The 18,047-nt window shown below is 50.1% G+C and overlaps 1 long non-coding RNA gene across 1 annotated transcript; it reads left to right on the top strand.

Annotated features, from left to right (window-relative positions):
- Positions 1-2,392: 2,392 nt before the first annotated feature.
- Positions 2,393-17,707, top strand: LOC145547201 (uncharacterized). Its single transcript, XR_014083636.1, has 4 exons — positions 2,393-2,526; positions 8,054-13,467; positions 14,803-15,040; positions 17,423-17,707. It is a non-coding gene; the product is annotated as an uncharacterized LOC145547201 (long non-coding RNA).
- The last annotated feature ends 340 nt before the right edge of the window (positions 17,708-18,047 follow it).

Below are 18,047 nucleotides of genomic sequence, written 5' to 3'. Positions count from 1 at the left end.
CAGCAGTTGCACTTCTATGAATTTATTCTGTAAATATGTGACACTTACTCAAAATAATACGTGCACAAGGTTATTCATTGTAGCATTATTTGTAATTGTGAACAATTAGAATAAGCATGAATAGCCACTAATAGGTATTGGTTAAATTATGGTAAAGCTGAAACTCCAATACCTTGGCCACCTGATGGAAAGAACTGACTCATGTGAAAAGACCCTGATGCTGGGAAAGATTGAAGGTGGGAGGAGAAGGGGACGACAGAGGATGAGATGGCTGGATGGCATCACCGACTCGATGGGTGTGTTTGAATAACCTCTGGGAGTTGGTTATGGACAGGGAAGCCTGGCGTGCTGCAGTCCATGGGGTCACAAAGAGACAGACATGACAGAGCGACTGAACTGACCTGAAATTATAGTCTCTTCAGATAATGGAATACTGACACTGTGCAGTTATTAGCCAAGAATGAGGTGTATCTACAGTGATATGAAATGAGTTTCAAGATTTTCTCTTGGAAAAAAAGCTGAGATGCAGAATATTGTGTGATCATTTATGTAAAAACTGTGCGTGCATGCTCCTTGGGGTGTGCACATGGACTTACGTGTAAAACGTAGTATATCTAGAAGGCACAAAATCTGGACAAAGGTGTGCTCTCTGGAAAGGCTCAAAGGGGCATTAACACCTTCTGAATTCTGTAGTTTGTCTATATTTACGTATTCTAGAATAATAATAATTCACACTTTTAAGCACTTCAAAATAATGAAAAAGGAAACAAAAATAAATGAAGTGCTTAGAATAAAGCCTGGCATATGACAGTCACTGGTGAATTCATCTCTTGCAAAGCTGCCTTGGGGACTTGCCTGTGTTCCTGCTGCATTGTGTACACACCTCCATTCCATCATCATATTAATATGATACGAAAAGTGTTAGTTGCTCAATCGTGTCTGACTCTTTGTGACCCCTTGGACTGCAGCCTGCCAGCTCTTCTGTCCATTATTCTTTACCATCTGAGCCACTAGTGAAGCCTCTACATATAATATACATTATGGCAATAATTGTCTCTTTCCACATCTGACTGTCTAACTGGACAATGTAACAAATATGACTCCATGGCAGGGAAAAACACATTTTCACTTTATATCCTGGCACCAAACAGAGATTCTGGCACATGGTGGATTGTTGAGTGAATGAATGATTGAATGAATTCACTAATGAATGTATTAGAAGGAAAGTGAAGCCATAGTCCCTGCTCTCTATCATAGAAGCTTCTATCATAGAAGCTCATGCTCTGATAGTGGGGTAAGAGTCACACATGACACATGTCAGTGAATACAGGCTACTTATGACAATGACCCCATGATCCTGGAGATCTGAGGGAAAGAGAATGAAAGATTCCTCAGAGTTGAGAAGTGCTTACAGTTGCAGGGTGATGTTTGGGCCTGTAAAAGATGGGAATCAGGAAGGAGACAGTCCAGGACGAAGCATGGAAGTTGCAGCAGAGGGATCTGGTCTGGTGTGGTGGGGAATATAGCGCAGACCCAGGCAGGACCAAGACGGCAGAGCTACAATCAGCTGGCACGCTTCCCTGTGAGCCAGGGTGGGAGGTGGTTCCCCCATGCTATTCCACTGTACCTCAGCCTTCTATCTCAGAGCTGTGCAAGGGCATCTGAATGGCACCTGACCTTGCCGTCTGCTTCGCTGGGCCAGCACGTGGAGGTGGAGCTGAGGAGCCAGCCAGTCCCCCTGCTTTGGTCTCCAGCCCTGTGAGAATTGGGTTTTGTGTGTTGTTTGGAAGCTCAGTGCTGGAATCTGACAACACATGTAACCCCTTCCTGTACTTGTTCTAAAAACTAGCCGGCCTGCTCAGAATGGTCAGTAACATGATGATTCACATGGCCCTGACGTAACCATGTTAGGTCTTGTGGGCTGCGAAGAAGGCAGCACGAGACAGGAATACCAGCCAATCTCTCCAGCAGGGAGATTGTTTTTATTGTCTATCACTGCATAACAAACCGCCCCAAAAATCAGGAGCTTGAAAACAACCACTGCTTTATTATCTCTTGTGGTTCTGTAGTTGACTGGGTTCAGTTTCTGGTCTTGCTTGGCGATCTCTCATGCAGGGCATTTAGGTAGAGGTAGGGGCTGGAGTTGTCTAGAGGCTGACGAAGATGCTGAGTCAGCCAGTCCTCTCTTCTTCTCCATGTGGTCTCTCCACATGGGCCCTTTGGCAGGGTAGCCAGACATCTTACACAGTGACTCAGGGATCTCAAAGGTGAAACTTCCAAGAAAGAGGAAGTAGAACCTGCCGTTCCTCATAAAGGCTAAGGCTGAAATTGGCATGGAATCACTTCTGCCACATTCTGTTGAGTAATGTATGTCACTGAAACCATTTACTTCATAATGGGACTTGAACCCACTTGGCTGGGACTCAAACCCGGCCAAAACCCATGGTACCTGGTTTCAGAGCCTAATAAAGTTCAGGTTCTTAACGTCTCATCACAGAAAGAATTCAGTGAGAGACAAAGTGATAGGTAAGAAGCGGATTTCTTACCTATTCAGATTCAGAGAGAAGCACACTCCACAGACAGAGTGTGGGCCATCGCAGAGGGTAAGTGCGGCCGTGAAATGTGGCGTCGTTAGTGTTTGTAGGCTGGGTAATCTCATAAGCTAATGAATGGGAGGATTATCCCAACATTTTGGGGAAGGGGCGGAGATTTCCAGGATTTGGGCCACCACCCACTCCTTGGTCTTCTAACAGTGCCTTGGAACTGTCGTGGCACCTCTGGGTGTGTCATTGCACTTGCTGATTGAGGATAGAGGTCTAGTCTTGTCTGCCATCTTGGTCCCATTTGGTTCTAGTCGGTTTATGTTGTGTCCTTGGGCTACGTCATTCTTTCAAAAGTTGTGCCCTGCCCCTTTCCCTCCTGTTACACCACCAGCCTGCCTACAGTCAGCAGGGAGGGGACTACATCAGGGCACGAATGCTGGGAAGTGTGCATCACTGGGGACCGTCTTTTGAGACCAGCTTACGTAGACCTGCAGTGTTAGCAGTGACAGCTGAGGCACCAAGGAGGGAAATGGGCAGTTGATCGCGGATGGATTCAGGACTAGAGGTCCTCTTGGCTGGACTCTCCCTTGCACAGAGGGGACAAACCCAGGTGGATCTCTTTACAGAACTTCCCCCCACCCCATCCTTATGTCTTACCTGTGCTCAGGGCCTCAGCCCTACTATGAATGGAATGGGTTCCCCTGGACTGATCACTTTAACATACGGGGAAAGAAGCCCAGACCTGGGCAGTGGGTATCTGGCCACGGTAAGGGGAGGCTCCACTTTCATCTGCCCAACTGGATCTTGGGCTCTTCCACTTGGGTGTCCCAAAGACACCTCAACCTTAGTGTGTCAAGAACTGATCCCTTACTTCCACTCCTACTTCTTCCTTCTGAGAAAGGTTTATCCCAGAGCTCCAAGGTCATTTGTCCTTCTAGAGAAGATGGCTCAAAGGACTCCAAGGTGATTCTCTAGCCTCTGTGATAGTAGAACAGAAAAATCAACTTCAATATCTGAAAGTGCTCTTGGTCTATAGTAAAACAAGGCTGATAACCATACCTGGCTCAAGATTATCTCCTGATAAGCAAACTGGATAAATCATGTGGAAATGGTTAAAAATATGGAGTGCTATAGCCAAGGGAGGGGCTGGTATATAAGGAAGGGGTATTTAACCTCTGCAAATTAACTTGTCTAGTAACAGCTCTCCACTTCTGATTACAGAGCCTTTTTTTTTTACCTTAGGAAACTCATTCCATTGGTCTGGGTGGGGTTTGGCCTGCTAGAGAAGTAGGAACATGCCTCAGGCTTAGCCAATCAGAAAACTCCATATCTTGACTACAAGGGTTGGTTCAGAAATGGTCCTGTGACCTTGGAAGATGTCAGCTAAAGTCCTCGAAGTCTTTTTCTGCTGGAGCTCTTGGGAGAGACAATTTTTGTCCGCTTGAATTGCCAAAGTCAGTACGGCCGCTCATGTGGCAAGAACCCAGTTAGGAAATACAGAGAGAGAGGAAATTCCCTGGCGGTCCAATAATTAGGACTCTGCACTCTCACCACCTAGAGCCCAGGTTCAGTCCCTGGTTGGGGAACCAGGATTCCCCAAGCCACCTGGCTCGGTTGAAAAAAGAGAAAACGAGAGAGACAGAGTTCTGTTGGAATCATTCTAACTTCTGGATCCAAGACTGTGTGAAGTCACACCCACCCTGATGTATCAGTTCCATAGGTCAATACATCATCTTTTTTGTAGCTTGAAGAGCCTGATTGTGTCTTTAAAACAACAAACCCTTACTCACAGACTTAGAGAATGAACTTACAGTTGCTGAGGGAAGGATGAGGGGAAGGGAAAGTTAGAGTTTGGGATGGACATGTACTCACTGCTATATTTACAGGATAACCAACCAGGTCCTACAGAATAGCACAGGGAACTCTGCTCAAAGTTGGGGGTAGCCTGAATGGGAGGGGAGTTTTGGGGAGAATGGATACACACACATATATATATATATATGGCTGAGTTCCTTATGATTCACCTGAAACTTTCATAACATTGTTAATAGGGTATATCCCAACACAAAATAAAAAGCTTAAATCAGGAAACAAACTCCTTTCCTCCTCATTTTTACCTGTGCATGACCTTGTTCAAGACTTGGTTCAAATTCTCCTCTTCCAAGAAACCTGCCTGAATCATCCCATTATGTGATATGTTATCATTCAGATTATATTACCTCGTGCTGGTTTGTCTGTGTTAAAAATGTGTTCAGTCCTCCCAATGAGGGAGCTTCTTCCCTCTGCAGGGCGGGAGTGTGATGTGTGAGCTGTATGTGCACACTGGGATGGAGGGGGTGAGTGAGGACGTAGGGGCACATGAACTCTGTCTCTCAAGACTAGAAGGCATCCTTGATTCCCACTTTCTCTTCCTCACGTGTGAGAGTCATCACAAGTCCTGTGAACTCCATTCAGTATATCCTGATCCTCTTCTTCTCCATCCCTGCCACAGTCCCACCTACAGGGCTGTTAGAGCCTCCCAACCCTCTTGTCCCCTACAATTCAGATTGCCATCACAGCCACAGTTATCTTTAGATCGTGTCACTTCCCTCTTGTTATTGTAATACAATATGGATTCTTTACCTGCAGTTCTGTACACAACAGGGCCCCTACCTGCCTCTCCCACGACTCCCCCTCTACATCAGCTTTCATCCTACTGTTCAAACTTGGGGAGCAGCACATATAGCCACCTTAGGGGGAGCTCCTTAGCTCTTTCCCGGCTTGGAATGTTCTCCCTGAGATCATTGCCTGCCTCAGCACAAGCATCACCTCCTTAAGGCAGCATTCTCTGACCCCTCCAGGCTCTCCCGCTGCATCACTCTGATATGTTCTATTTACAGCACTTATCATCACTGAAATGATCTGTTTTGAGTATCTGTTTACTTGTTTTGTTTTCTCTCCCCCGACTAAGATGGAAGCTCCAGGAGGGCAGGGAACTTTTCTCTCACGTTCACTGTCATAGCTCCTGCATCTGAAACAGTGCCTGACACATTAGAAGATGCTCAAGACATCACTGTTGAATAAATGAACAAACAGAGACCAGGCAGTGGTGATAAAATCAGAACCGAATCTGATGTGGCCCCAACCCTGGAGGCCCAAACATGGAGGCATGACGGAAAGAAATAGGCATTTAAATTGCAATGTGATAAGCACGTCCATAAATGCCAAGACTGCTCCTGGGGCTCACCTTGAAGAGGTACCCACCCAGAGTGCGTGTGAGAATGTGCTGGATAGGCTTCCTAGGGAAGCCAGGTCCAAGCTGAGACCTAACCGATTGTGAGCAGGTGCAGGGGAGGTAGAAAGCTTGTCTCAGGTGGGGACACCTGAACCTACAAAGAGCCAGAGGGCGTGAGAGCACAGTGAAGGGGGTTCTGAAAACAGTACCTGCAGAGCCTCTGACCTGCCCACCTGGAGAAGGGCTGTCTTCACTTCCTCCCTGGGCGACTTGGAGGCCATCGCCTGGATCCAGATCATTCATTTCTTCACTTCTCCCTTTAATGACCGCTGAGTTCTGACAATGTGCCAGGGCCTGGACTAGGCACTGGGGAGGCAAAAATGAAAGGGCTTAGACCTCTGTGGCTGACGAAATAGCATTGAGCCATGCAGATGAAAGAAGTCCTGCTTAAGACGACACCATGAGACCCCAGCCACCTCGTGCAGAGGGTACAGCTGGGTCCTCCTTCCACCCACGTGCCTGGGCGTTGAGGCAAAAGCAGGGACACTCCTGCCAGCCCTGCAGGGACTTGCCCTCGAACTGGTCCTTCTGCCTGGAGAGCCTGCCTTTCTGCTCCCTTGTGCACACACTTGCTCAGCACACACACAGGCACATACATCACCTCTGCTCTGGTCACAGGCACGCACCCACGCCTGCCCCCTATGTCCTCTCACACACGAGTCCACACTGGTGCCAGTTACCAAGATGGGGAAAACCAGATTGGGGTGGGGACAGAAAGCAAAAGTTTTGGCTTGCCTATGTTAATTATGAAATGCCTGGTAGATATCCAAATGGAGATGACAAGCAGATGTGAGCCTGTAGCACAGTGGAGAGGTCGGAGTAGGAGACACAGGTGTAGGAGGTGTCAGCAGACGGATGGTTTTAAAGCCTTGAGGAGATTTTCTAGGTAGTGTCCAGAGGAGAGGAGAAAGTCTAGAACCAGCCCTGACACACAACATATAGAGGTTGATTGAAAGCAACAGAGGAGCCTATGATGGCCAGAGAGAGAGAGAAAGGAGAAAAGCAGGGAGGTGATTTTCACTGAAGCCAAGAGAAGAGAACATTTCAATGAAGGGATGCAGCCAGTCATCCCACTGCTGCTGGTAGATCCAGCAACAGGGCAGAGGAGTGACCACTGGCTTCAACAATGTGAAAGTCGCTGGAGAGACCTTGACAAGAGTGGTTTAAATGGAGAAGTAGTAATGGGACGCCAACGGGGTTGGGTGTGGAGAAAATGGGAGTGAAGAGGTGAGAGTATCAGACAGAGCTTCTTAAGGAAATTCTACCTTGAAGGCCTATGGGAGGAACAGCTGCTGGAGGGAGAGGGGCATCAAAGTGGAAATTTTTTGTTTGATTTGTTTTTCTTTTATTTTTATTATTTTATTTTTTATGGAAGCATAGTTGATTTACAATGTTGTGTTAGTTTCCGGTGTACAGCAAATGATTCATTTGTATCAGGTGTACGGTGTGTACAGCAAATGATTCAGTTATACACATATATATATATATATATTATTTTTCAGATTCTTTTCCCTTATAGGTAGTTACAGAATATTGAGTATGATACTCTGTGCTATACAGTAGGTCCTTGTTCTTTATCTATTTTATATGTGTGTGTGCTCAGTCACTCAGTTGTGTCTGACTCTTTGCAACCCCATGGACTATAACCTGCCAGGCTCCTCTGTCCATGGGATGTTTTCAGGCAAGAGTACTAGAGTGGGTTGCCATTTCCTCCTTCAGGGGATCTTCCTGACACAGGGATTGAACCCATGTCTTCTGTGTCTCCTGCATTGGAGGTGGATTCTTTATCCACTGAGCCATGGGAAAAGCCTTCTATTTTATAGTAGTGTGTTAATCCCCAACCCCTGATTTATCCCTCCCTGCCTGCCCCACTTTCTCCTTTGATGAAAATATGTTTGCTTTCCATGTCTGTGGGTCTATTTCTGTTTTGTATGTAAGTTCATTCATGTCATTTTTTCTTAAGAGATATGAGCTCCTAGAGAATTTATGTATGCTGTGGGAAAGATCCCATGGAGAGGGAGGAAATTATGATAAAGAAGGGAAGGTAATAAGACATTTCATGAGCAGAGATCCTGAGAAGGCAAGAGGAATGTGATCCAGAGCTCAAGACAGAGTTGGGTTTAGATAGACGTTGGGATGGTGGGCCAGTCCATGGGTACAGATGCCAGGGGCCTAAAAGTTTTGGTGGAGGGAAAATGGGTTCCTTCCAATATTTTCTATTTTCTTTGTGTAATAGGAAACGACATGATTAGCTGAAGGACAGAGTGGCCTTAGAAGACAGAGAAGAAGGTGGAGTGGAAAGGCCAGGGGCTAGAGAAAGAACCCTTGTTGGGAGCCCTCTGGAGAATTCTGTCGTTGAGTGAGATCAGTCAGCAGTGTGTGAGCCTCTCCAGTCATATTCAGCCACACGGGTGCAGGCACAGAGGCTGAGAATTAGGATACATGGCCCTTGGGCACCAGGGCTTGGGTCAGAGCAAGAGGATGAGATGGCCCAATGCCCCTGATGATCTTGGCCTCACCCGCAGAGAGGTCTGTCCCGCCACCGCCAGCCCTTGGTGTGTTCCGCACTCAAGAGACACCAGCAATTTCGATGGTGAGGGGGACCACCTGGGGGTGGGCAAGAGGCATGAGGACATTGTGTTGAATGCTCACCCCTCTGCATACCCCGCTCCAGCACAGCCTAGAATAACCACTCCCACACGGTGGACCTGGGAACACAAAGATAACAAGGTGTGTGGCTGGGTCCCGGCCCCAGACCTGCTCAGAAGACAAACAGCCCAGCTACAAAGAGCTTCTCAGAAGAGTTTTATTGGGGTGCATGTGTGTCTCCTTCACTGTCAGGCACCCACTTGCCTCCAGAGAAAGGGCTCCTTCATCCCTCACGTTAGTCATGAGTCCCTACACAAACAAGGGACCTTTCCACGGCTTTCCCACCCACCCTGGGCCAGAGCCTAGCACAGAGGTTGGCTCAGACAGAGATGCTCTGTAGTTTCTTATGAATAAACGAATGGACATATATAAACGAGTGGACATATAAACAATGAACGAGTGGACATATCAGGGCAACTGGCCGTTCAAGGGATGGAAGCCTTCACTCGAACCTGGCCAGAATGACCAGCCCCTCACCCATTGCTTCCCTGAGGGCAGCTGGGATGACCAAGACCAGCTCAGGCAGAGTCAGAAGGTCTCTGGGTTCAAGGGAAGTTCCTCCTGAGAGGGGAAGGCCGACAGCATCCTCAGGAGCTGAGGAGAGAAAGCTTCTGTCCTGGAGTTGGATACAAAAGGGCCTGATGTTAATTTAGTTTTGGACACTGTGGTTCTGGACAAGAGAAGCTTGTCCGCCTTCTCTCATGACCTCTGGTCGTGACCCTTGGTGGCCAGAGTAGCCCCTGGAGCTCTGACCTCTGCTCCTCACCAGCAGTGGTCAGCCTCTTGACCTCAGGCAAGGGCCCACTGAGCAGAGTAGCCACCTCAGTGGCTGCAGGGTCAGAGGTCAGCGAGTCAGGGGTCACGCTGAGAAGATATTGTTGTTTCCAGCCTGTTGGGGCTGAAGGGCGAGCTGATGGAGACCTGCCCCTGGGGCCCAGGCCGGCAGGCAGATGGGCTCACACACCTGTCCTCTTGATCCGCTAACTGTTCCCAACTCTCCTTTGTTTGTTGGGTCCTCCTGAATGCCCGGGGCAGCTAGACGAGGGATGGAAACGGTAGCTGGGAAAATGGAAGAATGTTGAGAGGCCAACCTCCAGGAATACCTGCTGAGCCTTCCTGAAGGGGTTCTCAGCCTGGCTGGGAACCAGGAGAAAGAAGAGGACTAGGTGGGCTGAGGGCCAGAAGTGGTACAGATGAAGGGTGCCCACACTTGGCTCCAGGTCCCTGCTGAGGGGCTACCCAAGCCCTAATGGGCAGGAGCAGGCCCAGCTGTCAGCCTGCTGCCCAGAGAGAACCCCGAGTCCCAGCAACGCTTGAGAGGCTGTTGGTCTGGCTGGGAATGAGCCGCTCTACAGGAGACAGTGAGGGCGGACCACCCCCCCCAACCCCGCCCGCCGGCCCCAGATGTGAGGGCGGGCAGGGCAAGTTCAAGGAAATACCACCTGAGAGAGGAGGCCTTGAGAGGAGCTAACCAGGACAAGCCAGGACGGCCTGTGGGTGAGCCTGGTGAGTAAGAGTACAGTGTCCTGGGGCCACTGTAACAAAGCATCACAGACTGGGAACTCAAATAACCAAAATGTAATGGACTTCCCTGGTGGTCCACTTCAGAATCTGCTTGCCAATGCAGAAGACGTGGGTTCAATTCCTGGTCTGGGAATTAAGATCCCACGTGCCTCAGGGCAACTAAACCCATGCATCACAACTACTGAGCCCACACATCACAGCTCCTGAAGCCTGTGCCCCGGAGTCCATGATCTGCAGCAAGAGAAGCCACCGCAGTGAGAAGCCCAGGCATCGCAATGAAGCATAGTCCCTGCTCACTGCAACTAGAGAAAGCCGGCGCGCAGCAATGAAGACCCAGCATAGCCAAAAATAAATTTAAAAAAATTATTTTCTCACAGTCCTGGAGGCTGTAAGTTCAAGATCAAGGTGTCGGGAGGGTTGGTTGCTCCTGAGGCCTCTCTCCTCGGCCTACAGATGGCCACCTTCTCACTGCTTCCTTGCACAGCCTTTCCTGGTGTCTCCCTCTTCTTACAAGGGCACCAGTCAGATTGTACTAGGGCTCACATGACCTCATGTCACCTTAACAACCTCTTTATTTTTCTTTCTTGATTTATGTTGTTTGTTTGTTTTGTTTTGGCTGTGTGGCCCAGCATGCAGGACCCTAGTTCCTTGACCAAGGATTGAACCCTCGTCCCCTGCCCTGAAAGTGCAGAGTATTAACCACTGGACCACCAGGGAAGTCCCCTTAATCACTTCTTTAAAGACTCTATCTCCGAAAACAGTCACACCTGGAGGAGCTGGGGGTTAGGCCTTCAACACACCGATTTTAAGAGACACAGTTCAGTGCCTAACAGTGACTACGGCCCTGATTGTGACTGTGCATGTTATAGAGAAATGGACTGCTGGACCAGATAATAAAACACCTACCACAGGAGGGACAGTTCCTCCTGTGTGTGTGTGTGTGTGTACTCACATGTGCATGTGTACACAGCAGCCTGTTCAACAGGTGTGCTTCCCTTGGTTCACCTGATATTTCCTCAGAGAAGGACAGGTACTATAAGCCCATTTTCTGGATGAGCTGAAGTTGTCCAGGTCACAGGGCAGGCGCAGGACAGCAGCAGAACCTCTACCCAGGCTGCCTCAGTGTCCTGGGTGCTCCTCGCTCCCTGCCCCATCCTTGCCAGTAGGGTCATATCCCCAGATCTCACACCACACCTCTGGAATAGTCCCAGCAGTTGGCTGCTGGGCCTCTACCTGTGTGTGATGTAGGCGGAAACGGAGGTGGCAACCTACTGCCTGGAAGTGGAGTGATTCATGAGGCAGTGAGTTTACTGGCTAGTGCGTGTCTTATCTCCCTGACTAACTTGATTTTTAGCCTCTGACAAGCTCAGCGATTTGCCAGGGTCTGACAGGTGCTTGTACCCAGAGGGCAGGGCTTGGTCCCTGCTGGGCCCTGCTCCCCCAGAGACCCTGCACAGGTTTTTGGAGACCTCCTGAGCTGGCCCACAGCGGGTCCCTCTGGGAAGGGCACATCCAGCCTTGGCTACACCCTGACAGCCTCTGGTCCTGCTCTCTGGTTCTCAAGGGGCCTTTGCCCCTCCCATGCCAGAGGACCTGATGCCCCTAGGGCCCCACCCCGGTTCCCCCACTTGGCTGTGGAGAAGCTTGGCTTCCCAGGAGCCTCCTGTGGAGGGCTGCGGGATGCGGCAGGTGAGAGGTCACATGTACAAATGTCAGGAGACCAGAGAGCCCAATCTCTAGGACACTAGCCAGTTTCTCATGGAGGCTCTTCTTTTCTCATGGAGGCTCTGGAGAGCCTTGACCAGCTGCCCTTAGCCCTACTGGCTGAGGCCTTGCTGGGTTTTTCTGTTGGAAAATTTTATCCAGACACTTCCAAGGAGGTCCAGCGCTCCTGTGTCTGCCTCCAGGGCCATGGCTGATGGGAGGCCAGAGAACAAGTCCTTCCTTGACCTGGTTGTGGTAGGTAAGGGGTCCCTGGGGGAAGGGCTGGGGCCTGGACAGCTGCTCATCTTTGACTGTCAGGTTCTTCCAGCCAAGCGACCACATGAGGGTCTGGAGCAGAGGCCCTAGAGCGTGTCTTCAGGGGCAACTTTGGGTCTAATCTTGTTCAGTCATGACCTCTCCTGCCTGTGAATGGACCAATGGTCATATGGGCACTGCCCCCGTGACAGCCAGAATGGCCAAAGCTACCTAAAATCTCTCTTCCTAATCAGCCCCAGTGTTAAGGCTCCTGCTAGCAGAGATATATCGATAACCGTAGATATGCAAATAATACCACCCTTATGGCAGAAAGCAAAGAGGGACTAAAGAGCCTCTTGATGAAGGTGAAACAGGAGAGTGAAAAAGCTGGCTTAAAACTCAACATTCAAAAAACTGAGATCATGGCATCCAGTCCCATCACTTCATGGCAAATAGATGGGGAAACAATGGACAGACTTTGTTTTCTTGGACTCCACAAACACTGCAGATGGTGACTATAGCCATGAAATTAAAGACGCTTGCTCCTTGGAAGAAAAACTATGACAAACCTAGACAGCATATTAAAAAGCAGAGACATTACTTTGTTGACAAATTCTGCCTAGTCAAAGCTATGGTTTTTCCAGTAGTCATGTATGGATGTGAGAGTTGGGCCATAAGGAAGGCTGAGCACGGAAGAACTGATGTTTTCAAACTGTGGTGCTGGAGAAGACTCTTGAGAGTCCCTTGGACTGCAAGGAGATCAAATCAGTCAATCATAAAGGGAGTTGTTCCTGAATATTCATTGGAAGGACTGATGCTGAAGCTGAAGCTCAAATACTTTAGCCACCTGATTCGAAGAACTGACTCATTAGGAAAGACACTGATGCTGGGAAAGATTGAAGGCAGAAGGAGAAGGGGGTGACAGAGGACTAGATGGTTGGATGCCATCACTGACTCAATGGATATGAGTTTGAGCAAGCTCCAGGAGATGGTGAAGGACAGGGAAGCCTGGTGTGCTGCAGTCCATGGGGTCTCCAAGAGTTGGACATGTCTGAGCGACTGAACAACAAGCAGAGACCAGGACGCAGTGACCAAGGACTACATGCAGCCAGCCTGGATGGTCCCTCAGGACCACTTCATCCAGTCCTCTCATTGGCAGAGACCTCACTGGCGCCTGTCAGCTCCCGGGGCTCTCAGGGTTTGTGTGGATGGTTGCCGTGCCCTAAGGCAACCACAGAGCCCTGACATTCAAGCACACTTGTAACTGTTGAATGAATAAATGAATTCAGGTCCTCAGGTCATTCCAGCGCCCCCCCCCCCCAACCAGTAACCGTGGTCAAGGGCCTGAGATTCCAGTTCATTGCTGCCGGTGTTGTGTAGGAACCACTCTCCATTTCTACCAGGAGCCCAGGGGTTTGCCTGGATGGGAAGAGACTGCAAGTCTGTCCTGGGCCCGTGGCTGCGAGCATGGAACTTTTCAGGAAATAGAGAGGCATTGATTGTGGGTCCTGCCGGCAGGTAACTAAAGCTGACTGATTCCCTTCAGACCAAACCCTGAGGTGCTTGGGGCTCTGAGCTGGCGCGGCTCTGAAAGGCACTGACTGGGCCCTGGCCTGGCTCCAGGAGGAGTGGCGTGGGAATGTGGCCTTTACCCTCTGCTGGGCCTCGAGGGTGGGGAGCTGGGTCTGGGGCGGGATCTGGGACAGAACCCCAGGGCGGCCTCTGAGGGACACTTCTGGGCAAGCCAGGCCTCAAAGGGCCTACAGCAACCACTTTTCCTGCCATCTATCCCTCCCTAGTGGGTCTTCCAAGACTGTGTTTTGGTGGTGGAGAAGGCTCACGAGAATTCCCTCATTCCCATGAGTGGATATGGGCTGTTCCATTGCCCCTCCCAGGGACCACTCCTGGGTCCACTTGGAGAAGCACCAGGCATCAGAGTGGAGTAAGAGATGCAAAGGGTGCGTGCTTAAAGAGCCCTGGATCCAGCCGGCCCCGTCCTCTCCTCCCTCCAGACTTTTGGAAGAAGGTTGTTTCCCACGTTTTGATGCATCAGCGACTATGACTGTGGGGCCAGGGTCCTGGGGTCCTGGGGTCCTGGGTGCTCATGTCTAAGGGTGGCAGCCCTGGCCGGTGGCAGCGGCAGCAACAAGTGGGTCTGTTCTGCCGGAAATTCTTGGTTGAGCCTGGCCTCTCTAGAGCCCGAGGCCAGCAGGAAACCTGACTTTCCTGTCCGGGGCTCCCAGCCCCTGTCAGGCTCCCTGGGTGAGGGCAGGGCACTCTCTTCAGTTCTCACACAGAACTCTGTTGGGTTGAGTTCCCAACAAACAGAGGTCCGGCCCCATCAGGCCTGCTTACTTTCTCCTCCTTCTCTGGCTGGGGCAAGGGAAAGGGTAAACAGTTTGGGGTTCAAATCCCTGTTCTGGCCCATTCTGATGGAGGCCCAGGACAAACCCATTTCTTGTTTCCTCTATGCTGAACCAAACCTCCTTAGGGATCTCCTCTCACCCCCTGGTGGCTTTTCCCTGCTGGCTGAGGAAGTCCCATTCTGTACACCAGCCAGCCTGGGGGCCCTATCACTGTGTGTGTATGTGTGTGTGTGTGTGTGTGTGTGTCTGTGTTAGTTGTTCAATCCTGTCCAACTCTTTGTGACCCCATGGACTGTAGTCCACCAGGCTCCTCTGTCCATGGAATTCTCCAGGCAAAAATAATGGAGTGGGTATCCATTCCTTTCTCTAGAGGATCTTCCCAGTGCAGAGATCGAATTCGGGTCTCCTGCACTGGCAGGTGGATTCTCTACCGTCTGAGCCACCAGCCCAATCCAAGGTCCCATTGGAAATTTTGCTGACTGTGCAGGATCGTCTACACTCTGACTGGGACTTGACCAACCTGTCCACGGTGTCCTGCCCTCTGAGGAATCCAGGACCATAATGCCAGCATCATCATGCCTCCCATGTGCCGGGTACTGAGAGCTTCACAACTGAGACCTCAAATCCTCCCAACAACAGACAGATGAGATGCGATTATCCACAGTCACAGAGGAAGAAGCTGAGGCTCAGAGATGCTGAGTGACTTTCCTGAAGTCACACAGCTTGTAAGTGGGCCGATCAGATACTAGAATCTAAAGTCTATGCACTTTCCATTGAAAGTACTTTATGGGGGAAGGGGAGGGTAAGGAGCTACATCAGGGGCAGTCACGAGGAGGGGCCTTCTTCTGGGTAATGGCTAAGATGCAAAATAGCCAGCAGCACTCCAAGCTTTGTGGAGTCATCTTCAGGAATCCCCTCTATCTTTGGACCCTTAGCATGTAAGATCTGACTTCCCTCCATAACAGCCTCAGCTGGGCCCCATCATGGGGCAGCCAATCCCCAGACCAGCCCCAGCCTGCCTGCCACTCTTACTGTCCTCCTTGTGCCTAGACTCACTGGTTCTGGTTCTGTCTTGAACAAAGCAGACCAAGGATGAAATGGGAGGCTCCTGATTGTGTTATTCCATGGACTCAGGGGCCACTTGCCAACGCCTACGAAATGTCAGAACCACTTCACAACTTCTCCTGAAGAGTGTGTAAACACACAGCTCTGGATTCATACAGTGGGGTCCAACATTTGCTGGCATGACACAATGAGAAATCTGTTTAACTTGCTGAGTCTCAGTTGTCTCATCTGTAAAGTGGGTTATTATAACGATAAATTCTGAGAATAGGGCATTGGTGTTGTACTTGGAACATAGCAGAGGCTCAGAAAATGGTGATTGTTATTAACCTTTCTCTAGATATCTATAATCTAGGTGGTGTCGTTTACCAGGATTTTAGGAAACTTATGGATTTTATTGCTGCTCTGTGCTGAGCATTCCCAGGTGAGGAGCTGAGATCAAGGGCAATTCATTCAATAAGGGAACTCCCCTGTGGGGTCAGGCTTCCCTGGTGGTTCAGTGGTAAAGAACACACCTGCCAACGCAGGAGATGTGGGTTCGATCCCTGGGTTGGGAAGATCCCCTGGAGGAGGGCATGGCAACCCACTCCAGTATTCTTGCTGGGAAATTCCATGGACAGAGGAGCCTGGTGGGCTACAGTCCATAGGGTCACAAAGAGTTGGACATGACTTAGCAACTGAGCACACATGCACCCAAGCTGTGGGATCATGAGGGCCCACAGCGATATGAACTTCTGCAAGGGGCCAGAGGCAACCCAGGGGCAGTGACATCACATCTCAGGCTGGCAGCAACAGCCCACCTCCCCCTTCACTGGAGACCAGAGCCCTGCCCCCTTCCTTGGCCCCTCTGTTCACTTGCAGCATCATTCACGGCCCCTGTGAACAGAAAGGACTAACAAGACAAGAGTGTGAGCCTCAAGGATGTGATGAAGGCACGCCCTGCTCTGCTATCCTTTGGGAAGGCCAGCCCTGCCACTCACTATTCAGGCTGGAAGGGGAAGGGCCTAGACCAACATCAGGTTGGTCTGCACAAAAGGCCTTGGATGCTGGGTGAAGAGGAGGCTGTGCTTCCTGCAGCAGGACCAGGGAGCTGGAGGGGAGAGATCAGAAGGAAGCTGGCTGCCAGCTGGGTCAGGGAGGCTGGGGAATGGATGGGACTGGTGTGGGTAGCGGTCTTTCCATCTTGTGCTCCACATCTCAGGAGCCACCCCTCGGCAGGGCCAGCGGACTGGATGGAGGATGGATGCTGAGGCTGCCTGGAGGCTGGACATATGTCCCCTGGGAGCCAAGCCCCAGCATACATGCTCTATGATGGGAAAACTCTCAGCTGGTTTGACTGGATTGCCAAAGCTCCCAGTCTTGGGACTGAGACCTCAGAAAGAGCAGCTGGGGGAAGATGGAGGACATCTCCTGGGGCTCTGGCTGACTCAGGAACTTCAAAGGCTAAATCACCTCTAGCATTTGTGCGCACAAGAAAAGCCAGTCAGGGGAGAGTTGAAGATCTGTCTCCTGGGACAGGGTCAAGGATCTGCCAGATTTCCAGCAAACAGACTTGTCCCAGGGGTGACCAGGCATCCCCACTCACATGCCCCAGCAGCTTTGCTGGTCACAGAATGGCTGCAAATTACATGTTATTAGAACAGTCTGGCTGATGAAGTCACTGCAGCCCTAATCCTATTTATTTCAATGACAGCCTTGGCAGAGCCGTCCGTAAATCTTGCTGTCAACCATGTTTCTTGTGGCCGGTTCCCTGGAGGAGCTATCGTCAGACGTGACTACAGGGAGAGGTTCTTGTTAGAGCTTCAATTTGCCATTCGTCACCTTTTTCCTTCAAATGGAAAGTTCTTCCAGGAAACCCTGACATGTGGCAGACTGTAATTTTCAAAGATGGCGTCCGTGTTATATCCTATTGGGACATACTTCTCTCGACACTCTGGGACTCACTCTGTGACTGCCTTAATGTAGAAGTCACTGCAGAAGTGATATTTAGATGATTTCCACAGTTAGGTTGCAAAGATGCCATGTGCTTCCATTTTATCTTCCAGGGACTCTTGCTATTGGAATCCAGCCGCCATGCTGTGAGGAAGTCCAGGCCACATGGAGAGGCCACATATAAGGTGTTCTGGTCTGTAGCTCCTACTAAGTGCTAGCTGACCACCAGCGTCAGCCACCAACCACGTGAGTGAGGAGACTTGTCAGATGACTCTAGACCTAGCCAGCATCTGACTGCAGCTTCATGAAGGACCCTGAATGAGAACCACCCAGCTGAGCCTGGTTGACCCTGAGAACTGTGAGAGATAATAATAAAATGATCATCATTGTTGTTTCAAGCCACTAAGAATTGAGGGGATGGTAATATAGTGATGGATCACCAGAACACCCACAAACAATGATGATGGATAACCTCTGCCTCTTGAACTTCTCCGTTGTTGAAAACTAGAAGTACTCCATCCTCCCAAACATTCCTTCTCAGGTTCTAAAATGTAATATCTGGGTGATTCAGTCTTGAAGTAGGATTTGAAAGCAGAAACTCCAGTTTTCAGCAGTGCAAAGACAGGACTTCCCTGGTGGTCCAGTGGTTAAGAAACTGCCTGCCAATGCAGGGGACATGGGTTTGATCCCTGGTTGGGGAAGACTCCACAAGCTGCAGGGCAACTGAGCCCACATACC

This window comes from Giraffa tippelskirchi, chromosome 4, assembly GCF_054371585.1.
Source record: "Giraffa tippelskirchi isolate mGirTip1 chromosome 4, T2T-mGirTip1v1.2.pri, whole genome shotgun sequence".
Lineage (NCBI taxonomy): Eukaryota > Metazoa > Chordata > Mammalia > Artiodactyla > Giraffidae > Giraffa > Giraffa tippelskirchi.
This window is presented reverse-complemented; position numbering and strand designations above follow the sequence as displayed.